Consider the following 21,417-nt stretch of genomic DNA (forward strand, 5'->3'; position numbering starts at 1 on the left):
GTCCGGCCTGCCCCACCAGAGGCAGTCTGGCCTTCAGTCTCTGCCCCCATCCTCTGGAACTCCATCCCACATTCCCTTTGCCTTGCTTCCTCCCTTACCTCCTTCAGGGCACGGCTCAAGACCCTCCTCTTCAACCATGCCTTCGGCCACCCTCCTAACCTCTCTGCCCTCCACTCTCCCTGATCCCAAACCCCTCCGCTAGGATCCTAATCCCTAATCCCTGACTGTTCAGTACCTTGGGACATCCTCCTGATGTGAAAGGCACTTTACAAATTTTGTATTGTGTTACTATCCCACCCTCCAGCTGTGTAATAATTTCATTATTAAAGAAGGATTTCCTTGGTGACATGGGACGTTTCCATTTTGTGCTGTGCAGCAATTGAAGATTCATTCTATCTGATCTCACCTTCTTCATCCTTGTAAGTTTGAATGTATACGAATAAACGTATGTCTCATAGTAAAAATACTTCCATCACTTTATAACATCCATTTAAGAGGTCATTTTGAAAGCACAAGATTGTAATTGATTAGAACATTTTGTAACTGAAGCAATAATCAGGCACATCTATTAATATTTACAACTAGAGCAAACAAAACTCTGTAAGTTGCAGTTCATGCAACGTGAGAGAGGAAATCATTTTAAAATTCATATAAGACAACACTGGTATATGAAGACAGAGTAAAGCATCAAGTAAACATTCTGGTACATCTGTTTATATGGCTGTTCATAAATAGCGTCCGGTTTTTTGAGTGATCTGGTAATAAAGAACAGAGCAACAAGTTGAGGGACTTGAAACAGGCAGAACTCAATTTACCCTGCAGGTTCCAGATGGGAACTTAAATATATGCTCAAATGAGTTCTCTTTCTTTATATAATATGGTTGTTTATGTCCATGTTAAGAAAATATGATTATTTTATGTCTGCATTAAGGAAGCCTTTTTATTTTATTTCCCTTATGCTCTAATTTTTCTTCTGAAGATAATGGGATAGAAGTTTCATTTAAGTCTAGATCTACTCAATTTTCTTTTCAGTACATCCAGAATTTGGCAAACTTAGCCTGATTCAATTGATAGTTCTCATCTCTAGATGTGGACTCTAATCCCTTGTTGAGACTTGGACCTCATAGTCTAGGTTGACGCTCCAATGCGCCAAGTGAGGAATATATTTTAAAGGTCTTCACAAGATTAACTGTAAAGTGTAGTGACTGTATATTGTAGTTGAAGCTTGTTACTACTTTCACTTGGTGACCACAAACAGACACACTCACACCTTGTAGTTCACTCGCACACTGAATAGCAATTAGAAATGACAACTCTGAATGTTTTTTCTCTTCTTTCACCTAGCACCTCCGCTTGACTGGCACCGGCCTCCTCCTTATCCCTCACACACTTCACCCCACCATTGAAGGTTGCGCTTTCAGCCATTACACCCCGAAACTCTCCCTCAATCACTCCGCCTTGTCCCCTCTCTTCCCTTCTTCATGTCCTGCCTGAAATCAATCGAATTCAAGATCTTCATCCTCAACTACAAGGCCATTCACGGCTTTGCTCCATCCTACCTCTCTGACCTACTATCCCCCTACCTACCTGCCCGTACCCTCCGTTCCTCTGGCTCCGGTCTGCTCCACATTCCCCGCCCCAACCGCCCTACCATCGGTGGCCGGGCCTTCAGCCTCTCAGCCCCGAGGCTCTGGAACTCCATCCCCCAGTGCCTTCGCCGCCTCCTCCCTTTCCTCCTTCAAGGCCAGTCTCAAGACCTTTCTCTTTGACCGTGCCTTCAGCTCCCCTCTCGACTCTCTACCCCCTCCTCGCTCCCTCCCTTCCCTCCCCTCACCCTTACCATTTCCCCCCTGCTCGGGTCCTGACCCAACTGTACAGCGCCTTGGGACGTCCTCCCGACGTGAAAGGCGCTCTATAAATGGAATCTTGTTGTTGTTGTTGTTGAAAACCTTCTCCCTTCTACCATGCTTTTGGCCACCTTCCCCACCAGCCCCACCGGCTCAGAGTCAGGCTCTGCCACTGTTAAACACTCTGAGACTCTACTCTGTGTGGAGGGTGCTATATAAGTGCAAGTTGTTGTTGTTGGGTGAAGGTGTGTGGATGTGTGAAGATGAATACCACTGCTTGAGGTTCTGGGATTTAAAAAGTAAACTTACATTGTTGGAATAATCATCCTTGAGTTTAATGCAGCGCATTATCATTTCATCAAGTCATCTCAAAGCAATTCACAAGATTTATTGTAAAATGTAGAGACTTTGTATTTTGTAGGCAAATGCACAGTTAATTTGAACACAACATCCCACAGTCATGAGGTGAGTGATCAATTTTATCTGGGTGGTTGTTAGCCAGGACATCAGGAGAACTCCCCTTTTTGAATAGTGACATGGGATCTTCAATGTACGCATGAACAGCCTCAATTTAACGTCCCTTTATGACGGCATCTTCAACAATGAGCGGCCCACCCCCCAGCTCTGTACCAGAGTGCCAGCCTACTCTGTGAGCTCCAAGTGCCAACTTGGGGCTTGAACCCCCCCATCAACTGTCTGATTCAGTGGTGAGAGTGCTTCCAGGCAGGTCAGGCAGACACCTTATTGAATGCATTTAGGGTATTTTTGTAGTTTGTTGATTTTCTGGGATTTTTCCATATTCTTCAAGCAAATATCTTACTACTTTGTTACCAGGACAGCTATTAATATTTACAACCACAATAAACAACCTGTAACACATGGTTCATTACAGTATGATAGAGGAAGTCATTTTTTAATATCCTCTCAGATCCAGTTAGCATATGAAGATAAATTACAATATTAAGGTAAATATTTTTGTGAGCTGTGCAAATGACTGTTCATAACATATGTCATTGTTTCCCAGGACCTCATTTGGCTGCTTTTCATGAGTTTTTGAGAATCTTAATTTCTGAAATAGCCAGGAACACATTATTGCAAGTGCTCCACAGACTTGGCTCAAAGTATTTAAATTCATTATTACTGAATATTTTCAGTTCTCTCGAAGGCACTGGCTCTTGTTGGGATACATTTCCACAGGTGCTGACAGCATTTTAATAGTTTGCCGAAAGTCAGCTTTCTTCATGTGTGAACTTGTAGTGAGAAATGATAGCCTATTTGATTGTGATGAACATTATAGCTAAGATAATTAATAATAATATGATAATACTTGCATTTGATATTGCCCCTTTCAAGTGAGGAAGACAAGATTTACTATAAAGTGTAGTGACTGTATATTGTAATTGAAGCTTGATACTATTTTCACTTGGTGACCACAAACAGACACACTCACACCCTGAATAGCAATTAGAAATGACAACACTGAATGTTTTTTCTCTTGTTTCAACCAGGGAACCAATTTTAGTTTAGAGTTACAGATAAACTAGTTCAATACGAATCAGAGATTGAACCCATTGTTTTTAATTCTGTGCCATAGTGGATGTTAGCTTTATCCAATGGAGTGTTGATGGATCTCAGTGTTGTATTATACCTATTCACTAAATCTGATTTACATTTTAGAATTTATCAATGTCATAATGCATTTAAGTAATTATCACCATTTATGGCCACCTTTCTCCAGATTAAATTGATGACAAGGTATTTATGCACATAAACATAGAAACACGAACCTGGAAAACTGCAGCGAGTGAAGTGCAAATTAAAACATTGTTATCTTCCATTCTGAATTAAACAAAAGCATCAACTGATCTGTTGTGTGAACCCTCACCCCTTCTGACTTTGATACAATGGTTGAGGTTGAAGGTAGCTCATAATTTTTCCAGTTAGCAAGAACAGCAAGATTACATTTGTACAGTACCTTTCACGTCGGGAGGACATCCCAAGGCGCTGGGAGGATATCATTGAAACTCAACAACAACAACTTGTATTTATATAGCGCCCTTGACGTGGGTAGGGTCTCGGAGCACTTAACAGCGGAAGAGCTCGACACCGAGCCAGGAAGAGGGGAGTAAATCAACACAGAATCAGAGTAGAGCCAGCATCATGCTAACCAGCACTCTAGTCACAAGATCACAAGAGTGGCTAAGATGAGGAAGGCCCTTCTACCCATTTGATCCAGAATAGCTAAACCCTGTCATTTTAGCATCAAGCTAATTCTTCAGCTGTCTGGCTTCAACCACTGCTTCCAACTACCTGTTTCCTGTCCTTATCCTGCTGCTTCGCCCTATCTATCTTTAAATGTTCAAATAGATAATTATTTGGGGAGGACAAGTTTGCAGGGCTCTGGGGAGAGCGGGATTGATTTGGTAGCTCTTTTCAAAGGGCCAGCACAAACATGATGGGCCGAATGGCCTCCTTCAGTGCTGTATAATTCTATGATTCTATGATTCCATGATTCTATGAAAGCCCACCTTAAAACCTGCTCTACCTATGCTCACCTTTCTCTCCCTCTTCTCTCTTGCTCAACGTCCAACCTCACAACTGTGAAGTGCTCTGAGACATTATTCTATGTGAAGGATATCAGCATGCGGTTGTTGTTGTTTGTAAAACATGTGATGCTCAACCCTCAAAGTCCAAAGGGCATTGCTAATACCTTCACCATAACCATTGTGGTGGAGTGGGGGGGGGGGAGAAAGGAGCATCACGGAGCAGGTTGGAATTTTCAGCAATGTGATAATTAACAACAAAAATTGCATTTATATCACGCTTCTCACGCAGGGTAGCATCCCAGAGTGCTTGACAGTGGCGGAGCACGACCCCGAGCTGTGGGCAGGTAGAGTTGACCGTAGGCAAATAAGAAGGACTTCTGGGGTGACCTGAAGATGCAGAAGGAAGGGTAAGGAGAGGGATAGAGGAAGAGTGTTCCAGAGTTTTGGGGAGTAGTGGCTGAAAGAGCAGCCACTGATGGTGGAACGGAGTGCACAGGGGACATGGAGAAGGCCGGAGCCAGTCGAGTGGAGGCAGCAGGTAGTGGGTTGGCGGGTGAGCAGGTCGGAGAGGTAGGGAAGTGCCAGGGCATAAAGAGATTTGAAAACGAGTGTGAGGATCTTGAAATTGATCCATTCAGCAATGGAAAGCTGTCTTGGCTCAGTATGTTTCTCTTCCATGACGAGGCATTAAATACAGACAATTGTTATTATATTTTAATGTTGGAGATGGGTCTAAACAAAGCTGAAATTTAGTTACAGTTCCATTACTGTAAATTGCTGCATTATGAACTTCATGTCAGTTAACAAAGCCAAGCTCTTTGCTTAAATGCCAAGCACTAAAATGTTTCCACTGTTACAGTAGAAATAGTCCTCTGTTTGCTCCACCTACACGTCTTACAAGTGCTACAAAGAAAGGACAATAGAAATGAAGTTTCTAATAATTTTTCAGTCAATCGTGTATTATTCCAGTTGCTAGGAACATAGTTCCTCTCTTCCCCCACATGAATGAACCTTATTGTCGTATCAGAAGCTAAACTCTTTGTATCCATTGTTTATTTTGCGATTTTACAATGTGTAATAACAATAAAGAGACTCACACAGAGCACCAGGAGAGGAGGGGAATTCCAGCACTTGTTGTTTTATGATCTGATTAGGAACACTAAAATGTTGAAGGTGCAGCTTTATTATAGCTGGTACAACATAAGAGTCTTAGCTGGAGGAGAGGAGGGAACAGGTTAACAAAAGTTGGTTATAGTAATGAGCCTTAGATAGCATAGCATAGATAGAGTACTTTATCTATGCTATTGAGCTGTTCTAAGAGCTTCAAAGGATTTACTGTAAAGTGCAGTACCTATAGGTTTTGTAGGCAATATATATTGCCAATGTATTTTCTAGGTAAACATAGCAGATAATTTGCATGCAGCAATGTCCGAAAAACAGTCGTGAATTAAATGACCAATTTTATTGTTGGTCAGGGCACCAGAAGAAATTGTGAAAGGTCATCGACCTGAAATGTTAACCCACTTTCCTTTCTCCATAAATGGGTTAATGATTCCACAGATCTCCCAACAGACACTGCCTGACCTGCTGAGTGTTCCCGGCAACTTCTGTTTTTATTTCAAATTTCCAGCTTCTGCAGTATTTTGGCTTTTGAAGAAATTCCTTTCTCTTTTTGAATAGTGCCGTGCGATCTATAACATCCATCTTCACACTACTTCACACTGCTTTGACATAGTGAGCAACAAGTCAACTAACACCCCTAAATCTCTTTCAGCTTCCCTCTTGGCAAGTTCAATCCCGTTCATAGAGTACTTGTGTTTCCTTTTCTTGGATCCTACATGTAGTACCTTGCATTTATTAGTATTAAACTTAATTTTGCCATTTATCTGCCCGTGTGCAGACCGTATTAAGCTCTCTTTGCCTCCTTCATTTTGCCTCTGTTGATTCCACAGTTCCCTCCAACTTGGTATCATCTGCAAATGTAACTATCTTACACTGGGTCTGTGAATCCTGGTCATTAATATATATGAGGAATAAATGGTCCCAGTACAAATCCCTGAGACATCCCACTTAATTCTTCACCCTATTTTGACCAAGTTCCCCTAACAAAGATTCTCTGCATCCTTCCCTTTAGCCAATTCTGAATCAACGTTGAATAAAAAAGAAGGAATACAATCAAGATATTTCCGAGTCAGAAGGTTGTGGGTTCAAGCCCAATGTCGCAATTTGAAATTATATAGTCTACGTTGACACTCCAATGCTGTGCTGGGGCTGTATTACATTGTTGGAAGCGCCATCCTTTGGATGAGAAGTTAAATCGTTGTCCCTTTTCAGGTGGATGCTAAAGACCCCATGAAATTACTTGAAAAGAGAAGGCAGTTTCTCCTGATGTGAAAAGCGCTTACCATAATTATTATTATTATTATTATTGCTCAAGGCTTCTCTTAGGATCTTGTGATCTATACTCAGTCCAGCAGAATGCATTATTACAGCAACACACAACAATAACAACAAAATTACATTTGTAAAGCGCCTATCACATCGGAAGGACGTCCCAAGGCGCTTACAGCAGAGTAACAACAAGAACTTGCATTTATTTAGCGCCCCATTAAAAGCACTTCACAGTGGCAGAGTTTGACAGAGTTACTGCTCTGCATGCTCTATAATATTTGTTGTATAGGATATCATGAGGCAACACTAGCAAGCAAATGAGCAATGGCCCATGGGTTATGCCACTTTGCAGCTGTGCCTCTAGGATACATTTCCTCTTTGTCTCAAAGTTTTATGAGGCGTACATATCAAAGAGTTGAAAGTCCCCTGTTGCCATCTGCTGGATAAAACAGAAACCAACAAATAACAGTCTGATCATTGTACTATAAAATAAACTGCTTGTCTGATTATCATAGTGAATATAATAATAATACTTAGATTTTCACATAGAACCTTTCACGCCAGGGGGACATCTCAAAGCACTTCATATTCATTGAATTTTGTCGGTAAAATGTGCCAACCAATTTGCACGCAGTAATGTCCCTCAAACAAATGGGAAGTGAATGGCCAATTGTATTATTTTTTTGCAGAGGGCGGGGGGAGGAAGGAATTGTTGGCCAGGAGAAACTCCCTTCAGTTTTGGAATAGTACCATGGGATCTTTAATGTCCACCTGAATAGGCAGACAGGACGTCTCAGTTTAATGTCTCATTCAAAGTCCTGAGGTGGCCCTTGAACCTACTACGTTCTGTTTCAGGGGCAAGAGTTCTAATAGCTCAGCCAAGCTGACACGCTTCTGAACTTCTTGACGATCATCTGAAAATGTTTTTTCTAATGATCTATTTGTTCTTCTCCCTCTTTCTGAAGACATTAGCACATGCAGGAGAGTAACTCCCTGGGCCCAGCAGCTCACTGGTAGTTTGCCCAATTGACCATTCTCTGCTGTGAACCTTGCTACCTAGACAGTGGCTACTGATCAGGAAGTCACTTTACCATAAGGAAAGTCATTTTACTAGTCAAAGTCCATCCTATTCCCACCAAATGTCCACATACAGCCATTTCCAGCAGGGTTCCCTGGAGACCGATCAGGAATAGGAAGCCTGGTTGTTGTTGTCCTCTTTAGTCCAGAAGCCAAACTTAGGGATAACTATTAGATCAAAATACTTAGGACAGATTTGGGGAGAGCAAAACTGGGTTGTGCATGGCTCAGTATCACATTGTAATTACCCACTAAAACATTAGGGCAGTAATAATGTGAAGTACAATAAAACCATTAACTAGAACCATAGAAACAATAACAACAGCAACAACTTGGATTTATATAGTGCCCTCCACGCTGGATGGCATCTCAGAGCGCTTCACAGTAACGGATCCCGGGGCCGAGCCAGGGGCATGGGGAGGAAGGTGATCAAAGGCATGGTCGAAAGGAAAGGTCTTCAGCCGAGACCCGAAAATAGGAAGAGAGGGGGAGAGGCAAAGAGAGTGAGGAAGGGAGTTCCAGAGCCTCGGGGCGTAGTGGCTGAAGGCACGGCCACCGATGGTGCAGTGGAGGATTCAGGGGACAAGGAGGAGGCCAGACCAGGTGGAGTGAAACATAACACAAGTGCTCTGGCCGGGGCGCTACCCCGCGTGGAGGGTGCTATATAAATGCAAGTTGTTGTTGTAGTGAGGTTAATGCTGCAGTGTTTCTTAACAGATTTCTTAAATAAGAAATCCAAATAGAGACTACTTCTGGCATCTGGAAATGTGCCATGCATGTCATTCCGACTCAAGGGAATACCGTACTGAAAATAGACTGAGTTGGAGCAGCCTTCCTACTAGTGAACATCACCGACCTCTGGATTTCTTAATTTAGAAATCTATTAAGAACTCTCAAAAATCAATCCCAAAATGTTGCTATTAAGTATTTAGAGGATGCAAGGTCAAGAACTTTTTGATTGGAAAATAATGCACCAAATAGTCTTGCTATTAAGCTACTTACTATTAGGCTTGCTATTAGGCTCAGTAAAGGTAAAATCCATTGCAATCTATTGCTTCTAAGTCATGTATGTTATTAAAAATGCATTGGTGTAAAACGTGTGGTGTTTCAAAACTATTGCTGGTGTTAACAACAACAACAACAAAAAGATTACATTTGTATAGTGCCTTTCATCGGGAGGATGTCCCAAGGCACTGGACAGCGAACAGTTAACAGTTATAGTTAACCCATTAGCTGGCAGTGCATCCCTCCTGGAAAACCATCCAACAACGTTTTTGCCTTTGGGCCGAGCCTGCTTGATCGCTACAAAGTCAATTTTTGACTTGGAAGATTGTGTTCCTGCTTGGTAGACCAACCCTGAAAAATATTGAACAAAAAATATGTGGAAATCCCATTGGGGACAACAATTTTCAAAACAAAAACATTTTCAATTTCAAAAAAGAAATTGAAAAGGAAGAAGCCACTTAGGTGGTATGTTGCCACCTGATGGGCAATAGTTAATGTCAGTGATAATTGTTAAATGCCACAAAGTCTACTTCATCTTATTTTTGGGAGTTGGACACTTTTTTTTAATATAAAAACGATTATTAATAATAGTTTATATTTGGTTTACATTAAAGTGTCCAAACATTAAGAGACTGAAGACTGATCAGAGCAGGAATTTGGAGCAATATAACCAACAGAGACTGCAATGGGCTTGGGGAGTAGACTCATAAATAGTGTCAATGAAAGATGAACTACGGGTAACGCACTCATATATGCGCTTTAAATAGAAAGCCCAGCTTAGAGTGTCATCTGACCTGTATTGGAGAAAGGTTGTATAAGGAATCAGAGGTACAAAAACATGTTTGCTTACAAAAGACACAGTTACTACACTTTACAGTAAACCCCATGAAGCACTTTGAGATGTCCTTCTGATGTAAAATCCAAGAATTAATGCTGTTTATTATTAGTATTGTGTTAAATATCTAGACCTATTTGATAAGCAAATGTATAGGAGAAATTGCTGAGGCACAAATTTCCACTGACATTTGGCAGAGTATGACCAAAGGCCTGTGAGTACTTTACTGTAAAAACAATTAGCGCTAGTCACTGACTGTCACGGTATTACACCTATACACTCTGTTTGCTTGCCCACCTATACAGACAACGGCAATCGATCAATGTGTGCAAACAGGAACGTCATGACAGCCAAGGTACAGGACAGCCGGTGCAGTGTATCTCACATCTTTCTCCTTAAATTTGGTTCTATCCTCAATGGTGTCTCTGCCTATTGTGAATTCCAGACCTACCTCGTAAGCAAAATAATTAGAATAATAATAATAACCCTTGTATTTGATATAATGCCTTATCACGTCTTCGAGGCATGTCAAGGCACTTCACAAAATATACTGTAAAGTGAATTGACTGTATATTTTGTGGGCAAAACGCGGCAGACAATTGTACACAGCAGTGTCCCACAAACAGTCATGGATTGAGAAATGAAATGAAACCAGTTTCAAAATTATCGCTGGGTTTTATCGCAAGTCCTGCTTCATCTTAAATGTTTAAGACAAAATGTGAGATAGGATGTCAGGAAACATAGTTTGTTTAAGTGCTCTGAGACACTACCCTACGTGGAGGGCGCTATATATAAGTGCAAGTTGCTGTTGTTTGGGTCGCTGTGACGCAATCATATGAAAGAATCATATGTTTGAATTATTGTTCTAATCTTATACCTTTATGTACAGATGCTCAACACATGTTGAGCTAAATTGTACATTGTTGCAATGTGTTAATTAATACCTTTAATAAGTGTAATAACCTTATGATAATTAATCCACCGACTGGTCTGCAGGTGCTGGAAGCAAACCTCCCTTTTGTTGGTATCTGAGCAGTCAGCCACGCTTTACATTGATCTTTCAATATACAGGATAATACTTTTCTCTGACTTTTTTTCTTTAGTAAAGCCTTTTATTGTCTGTAAAGGCAGAGGAGCCAGAAATCCAAAAATAAGTCCCACAATAATTTATGTACATTTGATCTATATACAAGGGATTTATGATATTTGTTGTAAACAAATTAGAAAAGGTTTCAGTTTTTTTATTTTAACAGGTTTGTGCAGAATTAGGACATTGATGACAGGAGAGGGGAGCAGTCAATGGACCTTAAGGGAAACATGGAGCAGTAGGGCTTGGGATGGAGAGTGTGGATGGTACTTTACTCTGGCAGTCTTCCAAAGGCATACCTCTGATATGGACCTCGCTGACCCCAGAACATATTTGGAACCAGAGATTACAGACTCCGATGGCCTGCCCTGTTAGAATAATCCAGGCATTACATTACATGAGCTGTGGGGAGCAGGCAGCTGTTTATCTCTTTTCAGCTATGCATGTTGTACCCGATTTGAGATTGTAGTCTGGCAATTAGCTGTTACTGACTTGACAGCACTATATTTGACTCCTGGTTGTGCAGTGTAACTCTGTAAGACCAGTAACCTATTTATCTATACTTGCATTTTGAAGATTTCTCTTACAATCTAAATATAAACCAGTTTTTATTGTGTTCTTCATGGGCAAAGTGCCTTATAAAGAACTGTAGAGTCATGACAAGTGGTCAAAACACTATGAATATACCAAATGTAAAGTGATCATGATGTTACTGACCAAGCATGTCGCAAACCAAGCATGTCACACGGATCAGTTTATGAGCTGTCATCTATAAAATTGTGGTGTCACTTTTACTGGGACATGTAAGACTTGGGACTAATTCTGAAATAAGGGGACATACTCATAAAATTCTAGCTGGGTGGTTAGAAATTTGATCAGAAAACATTTATTTCCATAGAAGGTTATGAATATGTGGAATGCATTGCTGGAGGCAGAATCAATGGGGTGTTTAAAACGAGAGATAGAAAAATACTTGCGAATTAAATGTATTAAGAGGTAAGAAGGAAAGACAGGGAAATTGGATAAAATCATCTGTCATAGTCCAATAAACAGTCAGAATTGTTTTAATAAACTAAATAGCCTCCTCCTATTCCAAAGTTCTTTCTCATCTACCAGCCTGTGTATGTATGACTGTAAGAGTGTTGGAAAAACTTGTGTGGGTCAACATGAATCTCAGTAATGATAAGGTAAAATAAACATTCTTGCATTTGTGCATTGATTTGTTCTCAATCATACAATACACATTTTAATTTATATAGCATCTTTCACATCGAGAGAACGTCCCAAAGTGCCTAACAATCCTGATGGGATTGGGTCGTCCTCCTGATGTGAAAGGCGCTATACAAATGGAATTTGTTGTTGCTGTTGTTGATGGCACCATATTTAAATAAAAAACGTTTTTCATTTTAGTCTTTAGTCCAGCTGGTTAAACTCCAACAGTACTCAAACTTTGAGATCTCCACGTGTCAGACACTTGGCTGACAAAACAAAAGTATCACGAACAACTAATTTGAACATTCATAGGGGAAAAAAGCCTTTTATATGCAAATGACTCACTTTAGAAACAGTTTAATGCTGAAATGGAAAGACAGTGGGCAAATATTCTGAAAGGGTGAGATCAAAGCAGCCGAAGGGCTTCCTTCATCCAAAAACTAGCTTGTGATCCTTCTTGTGTGATCTTTGAAGTAGCCAAAATCTGTCTGTGAGCTGCTGTTTTCCATTTTTGGTAATGATAGACTCTACAAGATCCTGAATAAATATTATAGTGAGAGCTTTTTATGGCTTTCTGGTGAACAGAAATTGTCTGGAAAATGAGGATCATTGAATATCAAAATAAATTCCATAGATCTGACAAATTAAGGTTTTTAACTATCATTCGGTAATAAAGACCAAGAGTGACATTTTCACATGAAATATAAGCATGGAATAGGAAAAAGCTCTCCCCCAATGACCAGTCCCCCTAGTGGAAGCCTTCCCTCCAAGCTACACCTTCCACCACACCCCCCGTCCAAACCAACGTGGCGGCGGGGTGGCCTTTATTTCCAAAGCCTACCCCCTGAGATCCTCACAAAGGCCCTCACATTATCAAACAACCTATCCCTCTGGTCTTCCACCCGCAGAGATCCTGAAGCAGCTGTCCAGCTGCTCCATGATCACCACTTCTCCACCTTCAACTCTCTCGTCCCCCTAAAATCTAGGACCATCTCCAAACCCACCCGATCCCCCGGTACAACAACCATCTCCGCCGCCTAAAGACCCAAACCCGTCTGCTCAAGCACAGATGGCGGAAAACTGGCCTGACAGCCCACCGCCAACTGTGGCTCGAGCACCTCCACAGCTACCGCCGTTATTTGACACGCACAAAAACGGCCTTCTACTCCAACATCATCTTGGAGGTTAAATACAACCCTGAAATCCTTTTTTCCACCACCCACTACCTCCTCCATGCCCCGCTTCGTATCAAATGCCAAGTGCGAAGAGGTCATGGACTTCTTTTCATCTAAAATACTTAACATCCGCCAGGCAGCCTCGTCCACCTGCCCCTTGTCACCCACCACCACGCCCTCTCTGTCCCCCTCATCTTCCTCATCATCTGCTCCTACCACCACCCCCATTCTACATTCCTTCCTCCCCACTACTGGCTGATGTCATCAACCAGTCCCTCTCCTCCAGATCAGTCCCTGCCTAACTCAAAACTGCTGTCATCACCCCCCTCCTGAAAAAACCCTCTCTAGATCCCTCAAACCCCAGCCATTACTGTCCTATTTCTAATCTGCCCTTCCTCTCAAAAGTTTTAGAACGCGTTGTTGCCAACCAACTTCGCGCACACCTCTCCTCCCACTCCCTCTTCGAACCCTTCCAGTCCGGTTTCCGCCCTGCCCACAGTACAGAGACTGCGCTTGTGAAAGTCACAAACGACATCCTCTCTATCTGTGACCAGGGCTCCCTCGGCCACCTTTCCTCCTGGACCTCTCCGCCGCGTTCGACACAGTCAATCACGCAATCCACCTCCACCGCCTTTCCTCCGTCATCCACCTCAGTGGGACCGCACTCGCCTAGTTCGAATCCTACCTCACAACCCGCCAGCAGTACATCTGCACAAACAGCTTCTCCTCCCGCTCTCACCCGGTCATCTGCGAGGTACCCCAAGGATCCATCCTCTTCCTAATCTATATGCTCCCTCTTGGGGATGTCTTCAGCAGACATGGGGTACACTTCCACATGTATGCAGATGACACCCAACTCTATTTTTCCACCTCTCTTTGCGACCCCCAGTCCCCTGATGTTCTGTCAGCCTGCCTGTCAGATCTCAGGGGCTGGATGAGCGCAAATTTCCTTCAGCTGAACGTTGACAAGATGGAAGCCATACTCATTGGCTCTCGTCAACATCTAAAATCTCACGGTTCTCACCTCCTCCACCTACCCGACCTCCCTCTAAAACTCCCCGAACCAGTAGGCAACCTAGGCGTCAGGTTTGACCCCCAATTATCCTTCCTCCCCCACATCCGGTCCACACCAGCACCGCTTTCGTCTACCTCTGACGCATTGCCCATCTCCGCCAATACCTCGCCCCAAAAGCTGCTAAAATCCTGGTCGATGCCTTTGTCACCTCTCGGCTGGACTACTCTAATGCCTTCTCACTGGTCTCCCATCCACTACCATCCATAAAATCCAACTCATTCAAAACTCTGCCACCCGCATTCTCACCCGCACGAAACTCCGCTCCCCGATCACCCCAGTCCTTGCCAGACTGCACTGGCTGCCTGTCCCAGAGAGGATCGATTTCAAGATCCTCACCCTTGTATTCAAGTCCCTGCACTCCTCTGCACCCTCCAACCTCTCTGACCTCCTCTCTCAAAACAGTACCCGTTGCCTTCGTTCCTCCAGGTCTGGCCTCCTCCTTGTCCCCGGAGTCTTCCGCTCCATCCTCGGCGGCCGTGCCTTCAGCCACTATGCCCGAGGCTCTGGAACTGCCTTCCTCACTCCCTTCATTTCGCTCCCTCCCTTCCCATTTTCAGGTCTCTGCTGAAGACCTTTCTTTTCGACCGTGCCTTTGGTCACCTTCTCCCCCTCCCCCTGGCTCAGCTCCGGGATCCGTTACTGTAAAGCGCTTAGGAGACGCTATCTGGTGTGGAGGGCACTATATAAATCCAAGTTGTTGTTGTTGTCATTAGATCTTCGACCGTTCTCACCCCTTGCGTGCAAATTTTATTAACGCTGTCATACTAAGTAGCCTCTACCTCTCTCGTAACCCTGTCGGTGTAAGTCCTGTTTCAAAAGAGACTCAACCAAGTCAGTGACACACAGACAGGTATTTCCAGTTAACCCGAATGCCAGGTAACTGGATTGCCTAATCGGAGTCTGCTTGCACTAGTAGACCTTCGATGTTGACAACTACCCTCCGAAGTGCTTACTCCTTTTCTTGTCTACAATACTACAGACACCCGAGAATACATTCGGTGGAAACAACAGCTCTTTATTAAAACCTAGCAACCCCTAGGCTACCTTGCATATAAGGAACACAGCAATGGAAGATATACAACCATGGGATCGAACATAACAATCACACATGATGCAACAACTGGCAGCGCAATGCTGCATTAGTAAAGGAACATGAAACCAACTCTGACTGTACAGTAGTCCTGTACACGTCAGTTCGTACCAGATGCCGACCTTAGTTACCAACCACGAGGAGCGCCGAGCATTGCTTTATATAGGTATGTGGCTCTGCCAACATATGATATGAATGCGAGGGTTTCTTTTCCCGCGCTAGCGCCCACGTGTTATTTTACTTTGCAGGTTGCCTGTGAGTGCTTGTTAGCTGACTATCCATCAAGCAGCCCTGCATCTATTACTTTGTTCCAACTCATGCAGGCTGTTTGCTAACTCTGTGCTGCAAGCAGCTTCTGCAATTTGAAATCTTACAGAACCCTTTTAAAGGGGCAGGCATCCCCAGTTCCTTTAAATAATATTATATAGTTATATATACATATCATTTACACATTACAAAGGACCTGCAAGAATAGGGTAACTGACAGATCCCTAAACCCCATCCTTCCATGGACCATTTATAATATCACAAGCACCATGCTGCTTATTTCATCTGCCTAGTGAAAGATTAGCAACATTTCCCCATGAGCCATGACTTGTCTCCTGCCACTGAAAAATTCCCCACCAAAGTCTAATTTGTGAGACAGGATTTAAACAGAATTTGAAGCTTTAATTGAATCGTCTGTTGGTGTAATTGAAAGAAAGTCTAAATTCCAATATTTATAGTTGATTGCAATTTCAAAACACCAGTAATAAATTGAGAAACAAAAGCAGGAGAGCAAAACCTCATATTTTATTATTCAGATCTGACTGTTTTCTTGGCCTCAGTTGGTAGCACTCTTGTATCTGAGTCAGAAGGCTGTGGGTTCAAGCACCATGTCAGATCTTGGAACTCATATAATCTTGGCTGATACTCTCGTGCAGTCCTTGGGTGTCTTTCGGATGAGACTTTAAACCAAGGTCCCATTTGCTTGTTCAGGTGGATATTAAAGATCCCACACCACTACTCGAAAAGAGAAGAAGTTTCTCCTGGTGTCCTGGCTAACAATCCTATTGCTGTGCTGTGCACAAGTTGGTTACTCTGTTCACCCAAAAAATAACAAACATTCACACCACTTTACAGTATATTCTTTGATGTAGTTTGAGATGAATGACCACATGATAAGGCACTATATCAAATGCAAGGATTATTATTATTATTAAAGTTACTATGTGCCCATGCTAATTTCTTTCTAAGTTTAAACATCAGTTCTAACTGGGCATTTAACCAGCTTTTTGCTAGAATAAATTAATCAAAATTGCATATCTACATCTTCTATAGAGGAAAGCTAGGATATTAACAGCTGCATTTTTTGATATCAGGGACGTAGGTTATTTTGAATTGGATTCTTAAAGGCTAATGATTTCTGAATTCATAAGTTTTCACTGGAAGTTCATAAACATATTTAACAATTACTATCAATCACGTAAGATAATGAAGATGGTATTACTCCACAATAGTAGTTTGTGCATTTGCGTTATAGGAATGTGAAAATAATCATAATCTTTGCATTTGACAAAGCGCATTATCAGGTCATCAAGGCTTTACAAGATTTACTAAATAATGGAATTGGGATTAGAATACATAGTTCCAGTGGGGAAGAAAGCACTTGCATTAGCTCAATGGGCAAATAGCCTCCTTTGATTATTCAATGTGCTCATTTAGCACATTGTAGAACATACAAAAGTACCTTTGAAACATAATAATAATAATAATCCTTGCATTTGATATTGTACCTTATCAGGTCTTCGAGGAGTATCAAACCGCTTCACAGAATATACTGTGAAGTGAATCAACTGAATATTTTATGGGCGAAACGTAGCAGCCAATTGGCCACATCAGTGTCCCACAAACAATTGTGGATTGAGTGACCAAATTATTATTATTTTACAGTTAAGATGGAAGAGAGAGCATCAGATACAACGGGTTAAGAGTGAAGAGGAAAAAGCTGAAAAATAAATTGATGAGAGAGAAAAAGGGAAAATAGGAAGAAATTCAAATGGGAGAGTCAAATGGAAATGAAAGAGCTGTGAGAGAAACATAAGAGAGATACTCACCTGCACAAAACTCCCTACCCCCATCACACCAGCCCTTGCCAGGCTGCACTGGCTCTCAATTACCAAACTGATCAATTTCGAGATCCTCTCACTCATTTTCAAATCCCTTCATGCCCTTGCACCTCCCTACTTATCCAATCTGCTTATCCACCATTCAACCACCTGCTGCCTCTGCTCAGTTGGTTCTGGCCTCTTGTTTGTCCCTCGACTTTTCCACTCCACCATCGGTGGCTGGGTCTTCAGCCACTACGCCCCAAATCTCTGGAACTCTCTCCCTCAATCCCTCTACCTTGCCTTCTCCTTCCCCATTTTCAAATCCCGCCTAAAGACCTTCCTTTTTGATCATGCTTACAGTCACCTCCCTCTCCTCCTGGCTTGGGGTCAGACTCTGCCACTGTCAAGTGTTCTGGGACACTACCCTGCATGTAGTGCACTACATAAATGCAAATTGTCCTATATATGGGGAATAAAGAGACAAGAGAAATATAGAGAAAATAATGTCGGAGACAAATGAAACCTTAGAAACGCAACAAGGAAAAATAGACTCAGAAAACTGTAGCAAGAGGGAAAAGCAGTAATACATTTCACAATACTATTTTTGAGCAAGCTATGCCAATGAAAATTTGTAATAGCTTCACAAATGTATTACTCTATCACATTTATTACTCAATTATTAAAGTAATATTTTCTACTTTTCCTACTTGTAATAAATTAAACTAGAAAATAGCAGCATAATTTCATAATAAATATTGTCCTTATTGGGAATTTAACCTTGAATCATATTTGTTGGCCCAGATTAGCATTGTAAGAAACTGACCTCTTTGTGAAGGATATATTGAGAGTACCTTAGTTGCCACTATTTCTCCAGGATACGTAGAATGATGCTGGATGAAGCTGCAGAGTGACTTCATATGAGTTATTGCAATAAAATAAGCTGTCCGAAAGTGGTTTAAGAACTTCTAAGAACAAGGTCATAGTTAAACATTAGGCTTGCATAGCCACTAGAGTAAGACCTCATATCCTAACAAGATCAAATGGTATGATGTGGTTGCATCATATTAAGCAAGTTGCTTATCTCGGCAAACTGGAGTCATTACAAGTAACCAAAACAAAGTTATTGCAGAAGAGCAATAGTTCTGATTTCAGTCTGATTCAGTTGGTAGCACTCAAGCTTCTGATTCGGAAGATTATGGGTTCAAGCCTCTTGTCAGGATTTTGAAAACACAGTTCTAAGATGACAACAATGCATGCTGCGGGTGTGCTCTATTGTCAGAGGATAATAATATAATAATCCTTGCATTTGATATAGCGCTCATCACGTCTTCAAGACGTCTCAAAGCACTTCACAGAATTTACTGTAAAGTGAATTGACTGTATATTTTGTGGGCAAAATGCAGCAGCCAATTGCGCACAGCAGTATCCCACAAACAGTCGTACATTATTGTTATTATTTTGATTTCAAGGGATTATTCAAGCGATGTCTATCCTTTGGATGACAATCTAAATTGAGGGTCTGCCTGCTTGTTAGATGAATGTTGAAGATCCCATTGTACTATTCAAAATGAGAAAGGAGTTACTCCTGTGTCCTGGCCAACAAACCCCAGATAATAGTAGTCATTCAATTCACAGCTTATTGTGGGACATTGCTGTGTGCAAAATTGCCTGCCATGTTTGCCTACAGATTACACAGTCACTACACTTTAAGTAAACCCTGTGATGTTTTGATGATGTGATGGTGCTATATCCAATATAAGGATTATTATTATTATTATTGTTTCCAGTCAAGTTTATGAAATCATAGCTTGTTGAATTTCTTGGGCAAACAAGATCAGTTTGTATATTTAACATTTTGCCTCTTCTTTCCCGGAGAGCTGAAAAATAATAATTACATTTCTCTCAACGTTTCTCAGGGCTTAATGGTTAGATGAATTCAGATCCCCAGAAGTCATGCTCAAGCCAGACATTGCTCTGTAAATGGCACATGGAACACTGTGTACAGAGCTGTTTACCACAATATAATGGAGTTGCCCATAATGTAAGCACTCGGAGACGCTACCCTGCATGGAGAGCGCTATATAAGTCCAGGTTGTTGTTGACCTAGAGGCAGTTCAGAGAAGAGATTGATTCCCAGTTTTAGAGGAATGAGCTATGAGCAACGATTAGAAAACATACAGCTCTTCAGCTTTGAAAAGAGGCATCTTAAAAGAGGACTTAAAAGAGGTTTTTGCAAAACATAGAAACAGGAGTAGGCCATTCAGTCCCTCGAGCCTGGTCTGCCATTCTATAAGGCCATGGCCCATCTGTAACTCAAGTCCAATTACTTGCCCTTGCCCCATATTCCTTTATATCATGACTTAACAAATATCTATCCAAATATCAAAAAAAAAGCATGGTGTTTATTCATCCGAACTGTTCTTGTGACCGTAATCAAAATACAATGGCAGAGGATCCTTGCTGAAAATGTCTGAAGAAATGTAGGTAATTAAGTGTAATTTGAGGCTTTGGACAGAGGGTGGCACTCCAGTAGTACTTCTTAAGAGCTTTATAAAGAACAGCAGTGACATGGGACAGCAAGGCATTTGTTCTTTCAGTTCTTAGAATCTAGTAACCTCATGAACTACAAGTTCCTATCAACATGCTTTGCTGTTTGTTAAAGCCTTGAAGCTCAAGTAACTGAATGTGTACATGCTACAAATCAAATGGAATGTCCCAAAGGGTTAAAAGAGCATAGAGGCTAGGCTCATCCTTCATTCATCAGTAAATTCACTGATACAATCGGAAACTGCCAAACTCGCTTGGAAAAGAGAGGACAAGTTGCTAATCGACTGTTCACCCAATCCTCCCAAAGTGTGTTTACACCAATACCACATACAATACAATTTATATTCATATGGAGACTTCCACTTTGGGAGCAAACATTCAGGACAAAATTCTCTGTTGCTTATTCAGACACAAGTCCCATGACGTAGTGGTTATTGCATTTGCCTTGCAAATGCGAGAACCCAGGTTCGATTCCCAGATGAGGGGAAACCTTGAGCAAGTTTCCTAACTCCACATACCTCTGTTTGCCTAGCAGTAAGTAGAAACCTGGTTGTTAGTCAATTGGTGGATTGCTTTTTGGGGGTAATAATTCCTCCCCAAAATAATAAATAATAATAATTTAGTCACTCAATCCATGACTGTTTGTGGGACACCGCTGTGTGCAATTGGCAGCCGTGTTTTGCCCACAAAATACACAAGTCAGTCATTTCACTTTACAGTATATTCTGCAAAGCACTTTGAGATGTCTCAACGAAGTGATAAGGTGCTATATCAAATACAAAGATTATTATTTATTATATATGTGTTTCAGTTAAAAGATAACACAAGGCTTGCAGAATGGTCACATTCAGTTTTCAATGAATACAGGAGTTCTGCTTCTCTACAGTATGTCTGCCTTCAGCTCAAGGCATGGCTGTGAATCTCTTCAGAGCTGCTGCTTATTTCATCTTTTTCTGACCAACTTACTCAGCACACTTTGCAAAGAAGACATGAATATTTTGTTCCCTCGATCTAAGATACAATTCTACATTCTCCTCTATGTATTATCAGGAGAAGCTCACCCAGACAAAGCAAAAGAGAGAGGTACTAATTTCACAGTGATCTTGAGCCTTACCACCCTATTCACCTATTAAATGCACAGTCACTACACTCTACAGCATGATTCTGGGTAAGTCCATGTTCAATCAGTTGTGCATTTTCAGTTTTTTCTTGATTGAATATTTCTTGATTTATGCCATAAAGCTCTACAATGAATCCTGCGAAGCCATCTCGAAGACACGATAAGGTAAGATCAGCTGCAAGGATTATTATTATATCCTTCCAGTCCTCCTGGAACCTATTCTCACAGACATGCTCCCCTGACAAACCAGGGGAGGGAACATTACCTGACACGCACTCTTCTATATCAAAAGATTAATTAATGCAACAAGATGTTTTTCC

Source organism: Callorhinchus milii, unplaced genomic scaffold (genome assembly GCF_018977255.1).
Source record: "Callorhinchus milii isolate IMCB2004 unplaced genomic scaffold, IMCB_Cmil_1.0 Scaffold2, whole genome shotgun sequence".
Lineage (NCBI taxonomy): Eukaryota > Metazoa > Chordata > Chondrichthyes > Chimaeriformes > Callorhinchidae > Callorhinchus > Callorhinchus milii.